The sequence below is a fragment of the Vicugna pacos genome, chromosome 7 (assembly GCF_048564905.1).
Source record: "Vicugna pacos chromosome 7, VicPac4, whole genome shotgun sequence".
Classification (NCBI taxonomy): Eukaryota; Metazoa; Chordata; class Mammalia; order Artiodactyla; family Camelidae; genus Vicugna; species Vicugna pacos.
The window spans coordinates 70,117,245-70,136,490 of NC_132993.1; positions in this window are offsets into that span (position 1 = coordinate 70,117,245).

Genomic DNA, 19,246 nt, shown 5'->3' on the forward strand with positions numbered 1-19,246 from the left:
CCACCCAGATCAAGAAATTGAACTTTATTAGAATACTCCCTCACACCATACCCAAAAATAAACTCAAAATGGCTTAAAGACTTAAACATAAGACACTGTAAACCTCTTAGAAGAAAACATATGCAAAACATTCTCTGACATAAATCTCAGCAATGTTCTCCTAGGGCAGTCTACCCAGGCAATAGAAATAAAAGAAAAAATAAACAAATGGAGCATAATAAAGCTTACAAGCTTTTGCAGAGCAAAGGATACCATAAGCAAAACAAAAAGACAACCTATAGGAGAAAATATTTGCTAAAGATGAGACTGACAAGAGCTTAATTTCAAGAATATATTAACAGCTCATACAACTTAATAAGAAAGAAAAACCCAATCCAAAAATGGGCAGAAGACCTAAACAAGCAGTTTGCCAATGAAGACATGCAAATGGCTAACAGGCATGAAAAAAACTGCTCTGAAATAATTATCAGAGAAATGCAAATCAAAACTACAATGAGGTTTCACCTCACACCTGTCAGAATGGCCATCATTCAAAAGTCCACAAGGATAAATGCTGGAAAGGGTGTGGAGAAAAGGGAACCCTCCTACACTGCTGGTGAGAATGTAGTTTGGTGCAACCGTTACGGAAAACAGTATAGAGATTCCTCAAAAGACTGAAAATAGACTTAACATATGATCCAGCAATCCCACTCCTGGGCATATATCCAGAGAGAACCTTAATTCAAAAAGACACATGCACCTCAATGTTCATAGCAGAAATATTTAACAATAGCCAAGACATGGAAACAACCTAAATGTCCATCAACAGATGACTGGATAAAGAAACTATGGTATTTTTATACAGTGGAATACTACTCAGCCATAAAAAAGAATAAAATAATGCCATTTGCAGCAACATGGATGGACCTAAAGACCGTCAATCTAGGTAATCCAGAAAGAGAAAGAAAAATACCGTATGATACCACTTATATGTGGAATCTAAAAAAAAAAAAAAGACTAAATTATTTACAAAATGGAAACAGACTCACAGACATTGAAAAAAACGGTTACTAGGAAGGGAAGAAGGTGGGACTGGATAAATTGGGAGTTTGAGATTTGTAGATACTAACTGATATATATAAAATAGATAAACAAGTTTCTATTGTATCACACAGGGAACTACAGTCAATATCTTGTAGTAACTTATGGTGAAAAAGAATATGAAAACAAATACATGTATGTTCATGTATGATGGAAGCATTATGCTGTACACCAGAAATTGATACAATATTGTAAACTAACTATACTTCAATAAAAATTATATATTAAAAAAGAAATTGGATTTTAACATATTTGATGTTTTAATTCATTGAAGTTGTTACTCTTATTAAGCCTCAAATTGACCCTTTTACGCCAGTGGGTACATCACTGAGTGGACTTATGTGTATCTTATTTTATTTGATAACTTTTTTTCTATGGCAAGGTAATTCTCTTATTTCTTTAACCTTAAAACAGTATAGGAAATCTACTTAACTTGAATTTTTACTTTTATTTTTCTTTCTATTTATCTCTGTAAAATAATTAAATTTAGGAATGCATTAACACTGATGGGTCAACTTTTATCCAATATGCTATTCCTTCTCAACCTCTTGCCAAGAGCAAAGGTAGTGTCTAATATACTTATGGTAACCTTTTAAGAGCATTCTTAGATAAATTATATCTTGGAACATTTTTTAAAATGATGCATGCCAGATCTAAAAGGTTACAATTAGATAAATGATTAATAATTGACTATTTTTATCTAGGCACTTAAGAGCTGAAAATGCCTCACCTCTACACTCTAAAGATTTTATAGGAAATTGAGCCAAAATAGTTCTCTATTAAAACAATAGAACTATGATTTGAAAATGTTGAAATCTTTTCCCTCTGTTCAACTAACTCCAAATAAGTTAAACATTTGTTTTTTATTTTTAAATTGTATTTAATATTTTATTTTATTATTTGTAAAAATTAAGAAATATTTTTATTAATTATTCAGTAAAAAATGACCTTTCACCAAGATCCAAAGCCAAAACTTAACAAACCCAACCCAGCAATGTTTAAAAGTGATAAACGTGACCGTGTTGAATTATCGCAGTTACACAAGATTATTTCCATATTGGAAAATTAATGCAATCTACTCCATTAATATATTAAAATATAAAAATCATAAGATGGTGGAAAACATTTGATAAAATTCAGTATCTATTAATAATAAAAACTTGATAGCACACATGGAATGGAAGAGTACTTTTTAAAATCTGATCAATGTTGTCCACCAAAACAAAACAAAAATAGAACAAATAAGGGAAAAGAAAAGCAATGTAATAGATATATAGGAAAAAATCTTGAACAGATACTTTGGATGAGAAGTCCAAATGACTAATAAACATAGAAACAGATTCTCAGTGTCAACTGACTTACTTAGTTTCAGGGTAATTACAGTACAGTGAGACATAATACACACATAGTAAAAATCCAGTCTGAGGAAGCCACTGTTGGAAATAGAATTCTCATGTAAGTATATAAGTTGATCTAAGTATAAATTGGCACAGCCATTTTAAAAATAGTTTGAAATCACCTTGTTATTGTTGAAGATTGCTATACGTCACAACCCAGTAACGCCCCTCCTGGACACAGATGTCAGGAAAACCCTTGAACACGCGAACCAGGAGCCATTTTCAAGAATGCTGGGTGGTTATTTAGCCAGAACACCAGCACAGTGTACCCGAGAAACTCCTTTCTGGTTGGTCAGGCTTCCGTTCACATGGGTTTGGCAACTGTGGTAATTGGAACGTACCTTGCTATACACATCATTAAGTATTTTGATTCTCCTTGTATGTCTGTTTATAGCAGTATCATTCATCATAGCCCCAAACTCAAAACAAGCCCGAAATCCATCAGTGATAAAATGAGTAAATATTTTGTGGAATAGTAAGGGAGCAGAATGATGTAAGACAATTTAAATGAACAAACAAGAGCTATACACATCAATATGAATGAATTTCACAAATACATGGAGAAAAAGTAATGTGCTACCAAAAACGCAGTGTGATTCTAATAACAATGAAGAAAATTAAAGGAGTGGTTGGTTATCTGAAGAAAAGGTAGGTTACCTCCTGGGGGGAAAAACGTGACTGGGGAATAATAATATTTAGGGGATTCAAAGATACTTAGTCTCTGTGGTGATATGAATATTTGTATAATAATTATTATTTAAACTTACCCTTCTATGTATTATGGTTTCCACAATTTAAATTTTTTTGAAAGAGCAAAAATAAGTAGTGGTTGACTGTAATTAAGCTTTTTGAGAAAGAGTGAAAATGTGTTTGCAAAACAAGGTTAATTATAACTTGTATAGGTTGTGGAATGATGGGGCAGAAACCAGTTTTTTTAAATGGACTCAGTAAGTATTTGATTCTGTTTAGACATTTGGATTGCATCAGAGGGCTGGAAACTCTGGGACAGAAGCTGGCACTGCCATCCACAGGTAGAATTTCTTCATTTTGGAGTCTCAACTTCTGAAAGGTTTTTAGGACTTTCAGCTGAGGAGATCAGCCATGCCCGCCCAGATTATTGAGGGCAATCTCCTTACTTGAAGTCAGCTGTTTAGAGATGTTAACTATCTCTACGAAATACTTTTACGACCATGCTGCAAGTCGTTTTCAGAGGAGTGACTGGGTGCTGCCGCCTAGCCAAGTGGATGCGTACAACTGATCATCGCAGGTATGATGGAAGAATCTGAAGTTTTTGCTGGTTGGTTGGTCGGTCAGTAGTCTGTCACTCAGTTGGTTTGGTTTGATTTGGTTTGGTTGTTAACAAGAGAGAGGATCAAATAAATTGCAAAATCAATGGAAAAAAACAAATTTGAGAGGCAGTGATTCTCTACACTCCCTCTGCATATAGAGAAGGACGAAAAATATATTTTAGTGCAGGACGTGAGAAATGGAATCTAAATACTTGTTTTAAAAACTCCTCTTTATGAGGAGAAAGGAAAGCTTTTCTAATTCCCAGCCTGATTGCACATTAGGATCATCTGAAGAGCTTTCAACACCATGGGTACCCAAATCATCTTCTCTGGCTTCGGGGCCCCAGGAAGAAGTATTTTTTGAAAGCTCCACAACTATCAATGTTGAGCCAGGGTTTAAAATGACTACCCGAGTGAAACAGAGAAAAAAGGCCATCATTATACAGATGGAGAGAGACGGTAAGTTTGATATGAAGAGGTTAAGAGAGTTTTCTTCTGACGTCTGTGTTTTTCTCAGTGAGATAATTTATGAGGACATCTGCTTAGAGTGAAGAAGAAACGAATAAAAGTTAGATATTTGAAGAGTATAGGAAGTGAGCAGGAGAGCGGGTCGACAGAATGAGAAGGGTGCTGTAACTGAGAGCCCTTTTGAGCTTAGGGACAGCACGGAGTGACTCCGATCTGCCTTGCTTTCCCCAGCCTCGACTTGGTTTATACATAAAAGCAGAGAACAGATATGGTAAATATGACTTAGATTGGGTTTACCAGATAAATTAGATAAAAAGACAGATGGGCATGAGAATTCAGGTCTCAGGACAAGTTGACTTTAAATTGCCGGATCATAGAATATGTGATTGCTAACAAAGGAAGTAAAGAAAGTTAAAGACAGACAGTTGGACCAGGAAAAAGAAACAAAAAAATTAAATAAGATGGAATAACAAATTCTTACTGGGTACATCAGGAAAATTATAGGGGACTATGAGTGAAGTCTTAAAAGGGGACTAGAGTTTACCAGCTGAGCCAAGAGAATAAGGTTAAGGGAATATTGTAAACAAGGATTGCAAAAACTCATTACTTGTTTCAAAAATACTGAGAAACTATACTTTCCAAGCATAGTTTACACAGGTGAAGAGGAGCTGAAAAGAGAAGTTTAAGGGTGTCAGGGTCAGATTACATAAACTGCGTAATTTCTGATTTTTGGTAATAATGATACTGCTCTAAAATAAGTGTTGTGATTGCAAAAGGGCAATCTGTGATCCTATCTTTTATTTGTAAATTGAAACGTTGCCAAACAATACATTTCTAGACATATTTAAGTCTCTTCTTCAAAGAATGTATCCAAAGAAATAAGAAACTACCATTTTCTTCAAAATATACAGAGTTGCACCTAAAATTCTGAAAAAAAGATAGCTGACCCAGAGACAATAGCTGATTATTAGCAAAACTGACTACTTAGCAAGCTCAAACTGCCCGCATGAGGTTCAGATGACATTTCTGCTTTTAATGAAGAAAAGTTTCTAATGGTTGGGGGAGGGGCAGCTGTATGCTGTTGAGCTGGAGAATTTAATTTTGTGTTCTACCTGTGAAATTGGAGAAACTCTTACTGTCAATAGAATAGAGCTTTTGAATGTTTCCAATATTCCCTTAAGAGGGAGTACTCACATCTTCTGTAGACACTGTGGTGAGGGAAGGGAGAAAAGGAAAAAGGACTTTGAAGCCACGATGGTGTTGGTTTAATAGTAAAAGACTTTCACGAGTGTCAGGATTCCAGAGAAAAGGAGAGATGAAAAATCACTCACACTTTCTTGGCCTTATTTGAGATTCCCTTTCCGAGTCTAGCATGCGGTCAAATCTTGGACAAGCGGACCCTTTTTCTTATAAATTCTGAAAGAACATTTCTTCTAATTAAATATGTTTGTCAGTGAATTTAATATAAAGTGATCATTCTTACACAAAACACATTTTACATAATGAGAATTGCTTCACAGTAAAAGACTGTTGAATTTTAAAGTACACAGAGAAGGAGAAAATTATTCTCAGATAAACTTTTGTCAACTTATGATCTCAGAACCATCACCTGAGTGATGAAAACACTTGGACTGACGAGGAATCTGAGGGAAAAAAAAATCTTTCAAGAAAATCAGTGTGAAATGCTGATTAATTAGTGCCCCTGAAATAATTTGAGATTTAGAATCTGAAATAGAAATAACCTTAAAAGTGAACTACTGTTGTTAAACTGACCAAAAGCAAATTAAAATTTTAAATGAAATCTTAGAGTTGAGGATGGAAAATCTACAACCTCATCTCAGGAAGGTACATGGTAACCAAAGAGTGCCCAGGGGTGGGATGGGTTAAACAACATTCTCCAAAAAAAATTCACTATTAAATATGTGAGAAAATACCTGAGACATATTTGTAATTTGGAAATTTTTCCGCCTGTTAGCATTTTCTGTGCTTTTCAGCATTACCACCATTTTCTCAAATTGTATTTTTAATTCTTCTTTTGAATGGGGCAAATCCAGGATTTATTCAGCGCCACGACTGAGGCAAATTAAGAGATCAGCTATTTCAAGGAATATAAATTTCATGTGGGTAACCACAGTATTTTCCAATAACGTTATTCCAACTACAATAGACCATGTGACTTAGTGGAAAATAATGGACCGTCAGAATAGCTGGACTCTATCCATTGTTTCAACACTAATTCGTGCTAACAAACTACCTCCCCTCTCAGGGCTTGATTTTCCCAGATCAAAGGCCTGTACTACACAACCCACAAGGTTCCCCACAGACCTAACAAGATCGGGAAAACAGTTGCATCCTGTTGACTCACTTGCTCCCATTTTCTGTAACTACCCTCCCAGATTTACTGTAATTATCCACGTTTACAGGATTTTTATACAAAGTCTGAGTCAAGATCTGAATCTAAGTATGTATAATCAATAAAGTGAGCCTCACTTTCTGCGGACCTTTTCACTGGATGTAAGGGCCACCACAGTATTTCTGTGTGCACAGCGTGTTCCAGCCTGAGCCCAAAATGCCTACTGGGTGTTGTGCTCGCTTTCCTATTATAAGAATTGTAAGATACATCAATTTTTCTGTCACCTTTCAGGGGATATCTCAAATGGCCCCAACCACTGGACCCCTAGAAACTGAAATAGCAGTTCTCTGAAACGTGTCTTGGCAAGGCTCCACTGTACTAGGCACCAGTTTTTCATAGAGTCAAATTAGCATCAACGTAATGTCATCAATGTTATAATGTGATAATCTGTGACATGTCCAGATGATTCAGATTTATTTTGAGTATATTATGACAGAGGAATGAGAGAGTTAATATACTCCTGGAGGAAAGCTAAGTAAATATTGTTGTCCATTCCACATAAATGCACTTTTTCCTGATCTTTCTGATCAGAAATTTTTTTTAATTGTATCTGCAAAGCTCATGTCTGTCTGCCATGCACTTGAAGCCTTACTGGTCGGCTTTAGCAATCAATCACACACGGCATAGCAACTATGACCAGAGCTGTTACTTGCCTGAGTTTATAGTAGGATATAGTCATTCTCCACAATCCATTCATTTTCTCTGGGGGCCAGAATGGTGTACATACGGGTTGCATCCATACACCTGCATCCTTTAGGTCACTAATGATGATGCTAATTTCTACAATTCCTTCATGTCTCCCAAGGATGCTTTTACTATCTTGGCTGGGAAGAGGGAGGAGGAAATAATTTTGAAGTCTTCAACCTGGCCTTCCCAGTAAGTCCAAGGACCCAACATGGGAAATGCTCCAGGGGTGGCAATTCCAATTGCACATCTGGGGACCAGTCAGTGGTCACCAGGTATGTCTGTGGACCCAGTGGATCCACTCTTAAGTCAGATTTGAGCAGGATTCCATTTATTACATGGCTCCTGTAATTCCCACCCTAACTAGGGGTCCATGATGATACACTGAGTCTACAAGTATCCGTGTTAACTCAGACTCTGTGTCTAATCATTCTCTGGGTATTTCCCTTTCCCCAGTGTAGAATCACGAGCAAATGGCTGTGAGTCTCTTTGGGGAAGGACTTGGTGAATCAGTACAATATATACTTGCTGTAGTGTTACAGACCTGCTCCTCTTGGGCACACGGTCATCTGTTCAGGCAACAAATTCTGGATCTCAGGATTGTTTTAGGTTTGAGAACTGGGAAAAAATTTGCCAGTTTTTATTGAGACAATAGCCCTCAGCTTCCTGCTCAACCATTCCAGCCCGCTTCTGAGTGTAGATGTTAAACAGCACATTCATTAGCTACCAGTATATTTTGTGTTTTGTTCTGTTAAGAATCTCTAAGCCCCTGGAGGTCATGTCCCCTTTGGCTACTACTCCAATCCTATGAGTCCCTAGTTTGGGGCAGTTAAGCTCTGCCCTCTAGACTTGATGACTTCAGGGCTCAACATCCTCATGGATACTGGTCAGACCAGCTCTATGAGCACTTCTCCTGATGACCTCCCTGTAACTCTGAGATGAGCTGCCACTGAACTTCTTATGGATGCTGGTACCCCTACCAGTGCATTCTTGATGGCCTCATTGAATGCTGGATTCCCCAGGCCCTCCCATGAAGCAGAATCCTCTAGTGGGTGTTCTGGACTCATGTAACATCAGTTCCACCAGGCTCACATTCCTGAGTCTTTTTCTTCTTCCTCTGCAGTCTGCCAGGCAGCAGAGGCATTTGCACTCTGCTCAGTGTGGTCCATCTCATTCTTGGCTTCTAAGAGCCACACTTAGCAGTAAGTGTTCCATTTTCTGGGGTCCTTACAAAGGTATAAAATCAAATGTTCCAAGAAAATGCTGCCAAATTAATATATTGCTCTTGTCCAGTTTTTAATTCTGGCCCCTTAATCAAGCACTCTCGAAACTCAGTTGCCGTGGTATCTCCTTGGCTACTTAGCTAACTCTTATGGGTTCTTCAGTGTATAACCTCTCTCCTCTTTAAGCAGGCCCAGCATGTCTCTTTTTAGCTTATGCTAGAACTGAGTCCTCATCATTAGTTTAGTAACCAGAATGAGGTGAGGGAGCAACCCTCGAGAGGGGCACCTGTTTCTTGCAGCCATTCCCTGCATGGGAGAAGTGTTCGCTCCGACGAAGGAGGGACAGCCTCCTGCCCTCTGCAGGGCCTCAGGGTCAGAGGTATCTGAAGAGCTACGACTTCAGGGACACTGCTAAAGCAAAAATTGCACAGGAAGACTTTATTTCAAGGCTGTGGGAATAGAGGAATGAGGCCAGAACTCAGTCTGACCTCAACTCCATGGAAGCAAATGGCAGGAGGGTTTCCAAGCTCTGGGGTGAGCTAGTGGGAAAGTGCTAGAGTATGAGGGGGTCAGGGGAGTTAACTCAATGCGCTAGACATATCCAATTGATTATTCCTGCGTTTGCAAATGTTTTACAACATCTGTGTGATTGGTGTCCGTGGCAGTGAGGCTCCTGCCCTCCCACGGGGACTGGGAGATGATGCACGGTCTCCCCTGGTGAGAAGATTTGGAAGGATGGTTCCCAGAAGGACTTTGCTGGGCTGTAAAGCAGTCAAGACGTTTTTTAAAAGGATTTATATCTTTAAAAAAGGCAAAGAAGAAAAACGTATAATTACACTTTTTCTCAAATAGGTGCTCTAAGGAAAAAGAGGTCAGAGGCTCAGAGGCAGGAGGAAGTCCGTCTAGAAGTGCAGTAAGCTGAGGGGAGTGCTTAGGCCAGCTGGGCCAGTGTTTCCAGGGTTCACATTTCCCAGCCTCTGCCTGACCTGAGGGTACAAGTCCTGTCTTTGCTGAATGTTCAGATGTGTCCGAGCTCTGCGGCTCTAAATGTGGAAGCTGGGTCAGCCCCGCTACTGCGGCTGCTCTTCCAACGCAGGCGGCAAGGGCTTCTGTGTAAACCGCCGCGGCGGTCCCCGGCTGTCACACTTTAATTGTCAGCTGCCTTCAGTTTCTCCTTGTCCTTCTGTGAGGCCTCAACTTAATTTAGTAGTAAACAGTCAACTGTGCTGTCCTTATGGGCTGTTTTTACCCTGTATCTTTAACATGCCTTACCCGTCACAGCAGCAAGGACATCCCTCTCCGTGGGGACATTTTCCTAAGTCACCACTCACGAAATCATTAACAGTTGAGCTGCCATTTTCTGCAGGGACTGTCTTGGCCTCACATTTCACTCAGGATGAGGTCTCACTTGCCAACTGGACAGTGACCCCAAACCACATCTCACCACCTGTTTCCCCAAACCACCCGATGTACAATTTGTGTCACTTTGGGTCTTTGAAGGAGTAGATACCTGGGCAGGGTGGGATGTGCCAGTGACTTGGGGTGTTGCCTGTGAATGATAAGGCAGCAGGGAGGAGAAGCAGGCAGGGAGAGCCTTCAGACTGAGATGGGAGGATGACAGCTGTGAATAGGGAGAAGAAAAGGTGGGGCAGCAGGAAGGGAGCCTCAGACCACAGAAGGGTCCTGAGAAAGTCCTGGCCAAGCTGCGGGGAGCCAAGGAAAATCTCTTCACTAGAACAGGGTCACTTCAGGCAGGGCTGGGCTGCACCTCATCCCCTGCCCTGCTCAGCCATTGGCTGGGAGCCACAGGAGCCATGGCCTCAGTGCTCGTGGGAGTGGCTGCTTAATGCTGTTGGTCCACCACGCTGCACACAGCGGGTTTCCATGAAAGTGGGTACTTCCACAGCTATCACAAGTCATCTGCAAGAATCCACTTCTTAGAACATGGGAACATGGGCTAGAGAAGTTTGATGGCAATTCAAAATTAAGCCTATGGAAAAACTGGAGTTAGCCTTAGAATTAGAAACCAGTGCACCTCCTATTCCATTCTATTTTGGAGAATACTGAACACACTTTTTTGTTTCTTTAAGTAAAATCTGGTTGTTTAACCCAAATGAATATGTCTTCTTCCAATAGTCTATTTCTTACACCAAACATAATATCATATGGGTAAAGTTTGCCCTTTAAAAAAGTTATACAAAGAGAACATGAAAAATGCAAAGATAAAAAGAATAATGTTGGCCTACGGTCTTATTTGTTGATGAGTAAACAAGAAGAAATCTTTTTAACAGAACGTTTTGGATAGCTTGATGTTTTTTAATGTTTGGGAAAAAAAAGTTTTAGCCCAATGTAAACATGCTTTTGGTCCCTGAATTTTAACACTGGCTTTTAATGGTGGTGCTTTTAGTAGAGCTTGAAATGCCTCCTTAGTATATACTTCAAAGGAATGTCGAGCAGCTGCCTCAGTAACTGTTTGGGACTCTCATTAAATGGAATGTGAAAGTGTGTCTGCTCCCAGGGAAGAAGAAAATGTACCCCAGGACCTAGATACACTGAGACACATAATTGAGACGGAGGTTTTATTTTTTTTCATAGAGCTCTAGGACCTCAGCTGGAACACATCTAGCCTCCTGCCCTTTCTCTTCATATTTGTTTTCTTTTTTCTTTTTCTTTTTTTTTTAGGTTTGCTTTTCTTGCTCTCTTTTTTTTTTTTTTTTGATTGAAGTACAATCAGTTACAATGTGTCAGTTTCTGGTATGCAGCATAATGTCCCAGTCAGGAATATACATACATACATTTGTTCTTTTTCTTTAAAGGTTATTACAAGATAGTGAATATAATTCCCTGTGCTACAGAAGAAATTTGTTTTTCATCTGTTTTAATATATAATGGTTATCATGTACAAATCTTCATATTTGTTTTCTGTGTTCTCTCTCATTCTTTTTTCTATCTGTATAGTGTCGTTTTTCATTACTATCATCAACATTATCAGAAGTCACAATTAAAAGTATCACCTGGCCTTCAATGTGTTATATGTTACCCAACCTGAGCTAATGTTTGTGGTCTCCTGTGTCCAACAGGCCACATGCAGGGCGGAGGACCAAATACAAGTGAAAGCTAAAATCTCAAACCCATCATTCTCAGAAACATGAAGGCCAAATGTTGGGATCTTGAGTCAGAGGTGAGAAAGCTAATGGGGACTTTTTCCTTCCTGTCATCATGAAGTTGAGCCTGACTTGGATGTGGAGGGCCCTGCCCCACCCACAGAGGAGCATCTGCAGGGAAGCCACTCTGAGGGCAGGAGATTATGAGGAGGCTGAGAAATCCCGCCCATGGAGAGATTGGTCCCTCGGCTTCTCCATCAGGTTCCTCATTTTCCCTGAATAATTGACATCAGGAATATTTTTAAATTACAACACATATATTTTAAGACACTCACCTATGAAGCAAAGTTAATTATCATTCAGTGGTGGGGTTTGTTCCTGTGTGCATGTGCTGTTTAGGATTCATTACTAAGAACTCTTACCAAGCAGTGGGTGCTTTCTCACTGCCGTCACTTTTCCTTCCTCAAATATTAAGGAATTACTTAATTGGCATTTTAAAAATATTGTTTCTCCCCTCTGCTTTCACTTGGCATTAAAAAATGTTTCCCCCCTGCTTCAGATTCTGGACTCAGTAAGGCAGCTCATATCCATAAAGGAAGAGACATATCCAAGCGTTTTAAAGAAAAAAAGGTAGTTCCCCCCCCAAAAAAATCATTTTTCAGTAAACATTTTAAAATATTTTATTCAATAATTAATCTCTCTCCAGAAAATAAGCTTCCTATTCTTCATTGTCCTTTTTTAGGGTAAAAAGCATGAATTATGTTTTATTAGCTTGCATTACTAACTACCTGAATGGAGCCCACTGCATAAGGGAAGGGATCTGAGGTTGAAACTGGCTGGAAATGTCACCTCCATCTCTGGAGATAGACAGACAGACCGACAGACAGACGGACAGACACACTAGCCTCCTCCTAGATAGAGGGATAGAGAGATGGATAGGGAAACGGAAGAGAGAGGTAGGAGACAGACTAAGCTCCCCCTGCTGCAGCATTTGTGAATGGCGCCCTCTGTGGAGCCCCACAGCTTTGGTTTAAGGACTGGGATCAACGCTGCATGATCATGCTGAGAGCTCCAAGCAGAACTCTTTAATCAGGCACGATCCCACTAATGCAGAAGATGCACAGAGTTTGCACTCAACAGTCTGTCTGAGAGGACAGCCTTGCTATTGGGATCTATTGACGATTTGTTTCTTAAATGACTCATAAAGCTTAATCAGATTTTTCTGACAGCTGTGGGCCCTCAGCTTTCTGCTTTCATCATTTGTCCTTAATAGCAAAATCTATAGTTAAAGTGTTTTTGTTTTCTCTTCATTTATACATAGTTATACATAGTAAAGATGTATACATCCCATACAAATGTACCCTTCCCTACTTCTGCCTCTCAGTGTTTTGTGGAGACTTGCGTGTTTATCGGTGTAGTTGGAGGGCGTGGAGGGGGAGGGAATCCCGTGTTTTAAAGAAAAATGCATTTAGTATAAATCAAAATCACCCCTATAAACCCATTGACACCACCAGTATGCCACTCAGACTGTCCTAAAAGCATTCCCAAAGCAGTTCCTGTGGAAAACAGAAAACAGACATGTTTTCAGTCTATTAAGAACATCCCATTACTATTCCATTGTATTTTATGTCCAAAAAAAAAAGCACAATTTCTATTAATTCAAGAGACATGTTTTAGAAAATTTGGAAATAATAAGATGCATCTGTTGTTCTTTCCCAGCGAACCTAAATCAGCACCAATAGTAATCATCTACTGCACACCTACTATGTTATACAAATTATTTACAATCTTTACAACACACCTACAATGTAGGCATTATAATTGCCATTTTTAAAATGAGGAAATTGAAACTCAGGAAGGCAACATAATGTGAGCAGAGTCACACAGCTAAGTGGCAGAGTTAGCGCTTAACCTGTCTGGTAATACTCCCAAATCTGTCTACGTTAAAGTCATTTCACTTCTGCTCTCATATTTTTCAATTTTCAAAATATCTCTATTAGCTCTTCGAATGTTACTTTTTCAAAGCATCCATTTTAGTTTATGAATGCAGTATCTTCTATCACTCCGAGGATATTTATGCTATTTTAATAATTTTTTTTCTTCTCTCCCTATTTTCTCTATTTTCGGCCTGTTTTGTTGCCTGTGTGCTCGCTCATATTTAAGAGGTACATTAGAAACCCAAATGGAGGCTCTGAGTGCAGACGAGACGCTTCAGCTGTGGTCCTTCTGTAGAGATCTGGTTGGCACATTTCCTTGTGGACATCTTGCTGTTGACATCTTTGGAGCTTTCCTTGGGGGCTGTTCCAATCCCCCAGCAAAGACTTCCCCTGTCTTGCTTGGAGGGACTCCTTCCAGCTGCTACTTTGGGAATTTGTTTTCCTTTCCCCAGCTTGCTGACACACATCCAATTTTGTGATTTATTATGAAAAGCACATTTTCTCCCTTGAACACAATTTATGTAAAAGTGTTACCAGAGAGTAGGTTCTTGTTTCACTGCAGAGAGAATTTAGAGATGAGAGCCAGAGGTCAAGAAATCAAAGTGAGGGCTCATTAAGCCATAGTGCATTCTCAAGGGGAGAGCAGGCCAGCTGAGGAGCTGCCCTGAGCTCCTTGGCAAGCTGGTTATGGGGTGGGGGTGAAAATGGGTGGGTGGAATAGTCACTGGGGAGGGAGGAGTTTTGGGTGGTATTTCCTGATTTTCATCCCAGATCCACCTTCCCGAGGGAGGAGGGATTTTTGTCCTTGTTTAGCCTTGATCGGAAAAGTTGTGTTGTCAGTGCATGGTGGGTACTTCTAATCTGCAAGGCTAATTTTATTATAATGAGGGCATAATAAGGAAAAGGTTGCATTTGGATGCTGGAGGTTCCTGCCTTTTCCCAAATTTCTTTGTCTGCCTCTAGGTTCTTTATCACCCCAAACTATATGGTTTCCTGTCAATCCAGAGATTCCTGCTTTTATTTGCCCAAGGACCCTCATTGTTTACAAAATGTATGGTTTCCCTTCATGTGGCCCGAGTTCCCCTTTCTCCACTCATCTCTAGCTGTCTGCCTGTTCTAACAAAAGGAACTGAGGTTACTAAGAGGCAGAGATGCCAGGCAGTTAAAAATGATCTCCACAGGATTTTTCTTTACAATCATGTCCTTAATGCCTTATTGTTTGTGAAGGACTGGTACAACATAGCAAACTCTTGGAGTTAACAAAACTGCATATAGGGTATGGGACTGTGAAGTCGAGGTCATCCGACAGAAAAAAGTTGAACCACGTGGCATTAACACCACAATTTGGGGTTAGTTTTTTCTGTAAACTATAGGGCCGAAAACTCGATTGACTAAATCGAGTTGTCCTTCCTGATAGAGTTTGCAATCTGTAAAATAATGTTGAAAAGCTATTTTAGTGAGTATGATATTATGATATATAATAAGAAATATATATTCAGTCTTCAATTCTTCAGTCTTCAACCCTGGCACAAAGCTCCTAAAACCCTTGGAATTTCTAAGTGAAAAGGATGACAAAAATGTCTTTGGTGTCACATGAAATTTAAAATAAATGCATACGGTTTTCTCATTTCCATCTGTCTTTCGTTACAGGGGTCTCAGTCGGGAACTTGGAAGCGTAGAGGAAAACGCTCTTCGTCCTCCCTACTTCAGTGAACAGGTAAGAGGCTGTCAGGGTGCCAAGAACGGGGGAGGGTCACACCGTGCTCAGTAATTGTCAAGGAAAGAGTATCAGGGGAGAGGGACCACTCCCTGAAGTCTCCTCCCCCATCTCTGAAGTCTAGCAGTTGCTGTTATGCATTGAATTGTTCCCCTAGTTTTGGTTTTTTCCCTTATCTGAGAAGCTCATTGAAGACCACTTGTCCAAGATACAACTTGATCAATATGCATGGACAGCTCAGCGCATTATATTGGGAGAATTTTTATCGTTACTGAGAAATAAATAACCTTTTTGAAGCATTGTATCATAACCAAATACAATAGCTAGGAGTCGTATATTCTTACTAAGTTGAATCTTTCCCCGTTTAATTTTTTAAGATGCATTTTAAAAAAATGGAAATTTTCTAATTATGTTAGCCTATGGACCATCATGGTTCTCTAAATTCAGGCTATATACGAGGAAATAGTCCTTTCCTCCACCCCACGTTGGTGGTAATCTCCTGATAATGGTTACCATGGTAAAGTAAGTGAAGGAAGCCATTATTGGGTGTGTATGTTAATAGAGTGATAATTGGATACCGGTGGGTGAGAATTAAGTAGGAAATGTCAAGGTGGTTTCAGAGACATTTCATTAAAGGAAAGACAGGAAAATGCTGAGGTGCTTACAAGCCACTGCTTAATTATTTTACACCAAATGTTTTTTTAAAATTAGATTTCATTTGGTCAGAAAAAGCAGTAAAATCAGGACTAACATCTGCATTTGAGTTGATGTTGAAGTTGTCAAAAAAAGAACTAAATGTCAATGTGTTTCACATTTCAGATTAGATACATGTTGATTTTGGGACATGCATTTCAAACAACAAAATTAAAATAATATAAAATCTTCACGGAAGCTGTGCTGACATTCTAAATCAATTATCCCATCATTCTGAAAACTGTCAAGGTGGGAAGGGGAGATAGAAAGATGGTGCTCTAGTCACTTCCTTGGCTCTCTGTGGCCCAGGGCAGCTGGAGAACCTGCCCAGACAGTGAACAGGCAGCTTCCTGCGTCTGGAAGTTTTGCGATTTTCAAGTTAGAATTGCATTTCTAAATTTTACTTCTCTGTTTAGGGTTTCGTTTGTTTATTTGTTCATTTATTCACTCACTCGTTTACGTATATTGGCCGATACGTGTAGAATTACACTTGTTTCCTCACTGGTTTAAGTCATTGTTGTCTGCTTGATAACTAAGGAACGAGCTGGTAAATTGCTGTTTGTTCTACCGTCACTTTGCCACAAGGTGGCGATATAACTCTTTGAAATAAAGATTTAAAAACCTTTCAGTGTTTATTTCAAGATTTATAAAAACAGATGTAAAACATGGGTACAGCTTATTTTTGTTTCACAGTTTAATTTCTCTAAATTATTAAAACAGCTTTAATAACTGTATAAATTAGATTCCTGTTGTGAATAAATTTTTCTTAAATGATGCCTAAATTTTAAGAGTGAAATCACCCTGTGATAATGGTGATGATAAGCAGTGAGCACTGCTACCATCACCTAAGGCCTCATTTTGTGCCAGACGCCATGCTGGGTGTTCTACATACAATGCTCATTGTCCTGTCATTACTTAAATACAATCACTGCTAACTTCCTCTCAGATAAGAAAAACTACACTTAGATTAACCTGGATTCTTGTTTATCTGGTCTTTTAATATTGTGTCTTAGGTTTTATAGCTACATTAGAGCTATGTTTCCTATTTAACGGGACAGTAATCTCCAGGGAGTACATTTTATAAAAACGATTTTTTCAGAGTCCTAACCTGAAGATTCTAATTCAGCAGGTCTGGGGTGGGGACCTAGTAAACTGTATTTTGAACAAATGTCCCGCATCATCAAACAAATTTAAAAACTATTGCTTGATTGTTTTCTTTGGTTTTAACTGCTCTGCTGATAAAGATGCTTAAAACCAGTTATTTCCAGCACTACATCTTTTACCTCAAGATTTAAAAATTAAGATTATGAAATTAAAATAATGTTCATTCCAGCTCTTCAATACTGCTTTCACCCTGATTTTGAGGATTTGGGCAAGTGTTGTATTGTAAAGAAGTGAATACTTTTGTATTTTATTGTGGAAAAAAAGTGATATGTAGAAAAGGTACAAAATATTTGCTTTGTTACAAAATATCCCTGTGAAATTAGTAATGTAATAAAAAGAACAGATACAAATGTTTTATCAATTTAAATATACTTACAATAACTAATTGTATTGTAGTGATGCGTATAAACTATTAACAATTCAAATGTTATGTGACAACATTGAGTTAGTAAAATCTTATAAAATAACATCCCAGCAAACATGTAATATTTTGCCTCACCAAATTACACTCCTGAAATTTTAAAAAAGTGAACAAAAACAAAGTAGTAAAATCCAATTACAACAGATAGCAGAACATTTTCCTTTACATCGAAAATATTTATGCTGCTCTCTGTGTTTAGAGCTCTCTTCTCTTATATAACAGATATTAGTATTTTCATTTTTGCATTTTTTCAGAGCAATTAAATTGTTGTTTGCTCTACAGTCATTTTGCCACAAGGTGGTGGTATAACTTTCTATCTTAGATTCCTTGACATTCCCAAAACCTAACTAGATTAAAATTTCTTAGAGAAAAATATTCCTTTACTTTTGGAACTCCCAAGGTTCAAGCGCATGATTGAATAGAAAATAATATTAATATAATATATACTTATTACAAAAGCAGTAGTATAACCCAATGTTATAATAACATAATTTCAAAAAGCAATACATTGATGCTTCATTTTTGAGATGGTTGAAACCCGCACAGGTGTGTGACCTACGTTCATAGGGATAGTGACAGAGCAGGGCTTGTGGTTTCCAGAGTGAGGCCCCTTTGGGGATGCGCTTCCCCTATCCAAAGGACTGGCACAATAAATTAATCAGTTAATGAACAAGTAAATACATCTGAAAATAAGCCTCACATTCACTTTAACAGGTTCAATTAGAAAGTGACGTTTCAGTGGAATGACGACACAAAAAAACAATGTCAGCAAAAACTGTGGGGTTAGTGAACTGAATGATCAGCCAGGACTTAGAGCTGACAAGATTAAAACTAGCCTATGGTATGAATTAGGTTACTTTTTAATGTGATTAGACTAAGTATGAGTAAACCATTCTCATCTCTACCCTCAGGTGAGCAGGGACATCGTCTGGTCCCACATTGGAATGACAGCCGCTTGTAATTTTTGGTAGTTTGAGAAGTACCTTAAAATCTTTGACTCTGATAGATGCTGATAAGATGACAAAGACCTGTTTCTGAAAATCTGCTATCGACTGTCTGATTGGGACCAGTTGAGCAATGAATATATTTAGTTTCCTATCAATTATGTTCCATTGTGTCCTCTGTCACTATTTTAACAAACTTTAAATGGCTTAATTAGCTAATATTTCAGGGTTGTCAGTGCACCTATAATTTCTCTTCCTTTCATACCAATTTGACAAGGGCTATTTCACTAAAATAAAAGAAAACCTCGTTTCAAAACTCTGTTTGCTATATCAAGAAGTGCCACCAGGTGGCGCTAATCACTAGAAAAACTTAACCTAAATCTAGAAATAGCCAGTATTAACGGAGTTACTATAATGTGAGCATAAATTAATCGACCACATATGTGTGCATTTTTTCTGGGCTCTAATTCTATTCCATCTATCTATATGTCTGTTTTTGTGTCAGTACCATACTGTTCCGGTTACTGTAGCTTTGAAATCAAGAAGCATGTTGCCTCCTTTCCTAACATTGTGTTGGCTATTCCAGGTCTTTTGTGGTTCCATGTAAATTTTAGGATTATTTGCTCTATTGAGTGTGAAAAATGCCTTCGATATTTTGATAGAGATTGCACTGAATCTGTAGATTAATGGATGGTATGAAATTTTAACAATA